This window comes from Pantherophis guttatus, chromosome 6, assembly GCF_059756535.1.
Source record: "Pantherophis guttatus breed Tessera chromosome 6, ASM5975653v1, whole genome shotgun sequence".
NCBI lineage: Eukaryota > Metazoa > Chordata > Lepidosauria > Squamata > Colubridae > Pantherophis > Pantherophis guttatus.
In genome coordinates, this window is record NC_142068.1 from 55,211,214 (window position 1) to 55,212,763 (window position 1,550).

Genomic DNA, 1,550 nt, shown 5'->3' on the forward strand with positions numbered 1-1,550 from the left:
ACAATTGTCTCTCCTAGATTCTTCTCTTTATAATATTTTTAAGCAGAGTTCCCCATTGAAACTCTTAACATTCAATATTGTTTGCAAAAAATTAAAAAGTCCCCATCAAAAAAAACCAGATTATAAACCAAAATCTGATTTATAAGATATATATCCTCACCAAGCCTAGTCCTTACTCTTAGTCATTTTGGTTGAAAATGACCAGTCACATCTAAGGCAAGCAATGCATGCTGAAAAACTCTCCCCAGCAGCAAGGACAGCCTCAATTTCCAACTCAGAATAGAGCTGGAAGCTACCTTGGAGGTCTTCTAGTGACTAGTCCAATCTTCTGCTCAAGAAGAGCCGAGGTGGCGCAGTGGTTAGAGTGCAGTACTGCAGCTACTTCAGCTGACTGCTAGTTCAGCAGATCAACGGATCAAATCTCACCAGCTCAAGGTTGATTCAGCCTTCCATCCTTCTGAGGTGGGTAAAATGAGGACCCAAATTGTTGGGGGCAATATGCTATTTAGTATACTGTCTTTGGTGTAAGCTGCCCAGAATCCTCGGAGAGTGGGCAGTATAGAAATATTAAATAATAATAATAGTAAAAAAATAAGGAGACCCTATACCTTTTCAGACAAGTGGCTGTCCAATTTCTTCTTTAAAAAATACCCTCCAGTGATAAAGCACCCACAACTTCTGAAGGCAATCTGTTCTTTTTATTTATTTATTTATTTATTTAATTTGTCAAACATGTACAAGATACCAGGTATAGGTATAAGCATACACATAAACAAAGGAAGTAAGTACAGATAAACGGGGACAGTAGGACAGGGAATGGTGCGCTTATGCATGCCCCCTTCTACTGGTTAATTGTTCTCACTGTTAGGAACTTTAACCTGAAATTAAGGAGAAACTTCCTAACAGTGAGAACAATAGAATTCTGTATTTGTTCCAGACAATTCCAATTAGGCTGGGAAAAGAATATTTTGAGAATTTAAATAAAATAGTGTTGAAATATCACTGGAGGTTTTTTTTTGTATTTTAATATTTGTACTTGATGTTTTTACTTGGCTGTTCACCGCCCTGAGTCCTCAGGGAGAAGGGCGGTATACAAATTCAAAATAAAATAAAAAAATAAATAAATAAGAAGAGACTGGCCGGCCAGTGTGTATCCAAACCAAGTGGTTAGTATATGGATCCACTGTGTCATGTCCATCCAGACATGTGAATAAATCATGATTATGTTTATTAAAGATAAACATGAGGTGTGAAAATAGCTCCCTCTCTATCCGGGGATAAAAGCAGGAGAGACACCCTCCTGGAAGACTAGGAACCACCCAAAGCAGCTGCTGGGGACCCCTATGGTGGCGGTCATTCCTTCTCCCAGCTAAGCTTTAATTTTCTACAGATGTCAACGGATCCTATTGCTGTGCAGAGCCGGTCACGTCCCTCCCAAGATATAAAGTCCATTCAATTCCAACGTCGCTCGTTCTCAGCATCGCAGACGGATGCTAAGGCTGAAGCGACACGGCTGGCTTCGCCGACCGAGGAGACGATTTCGCGAGACT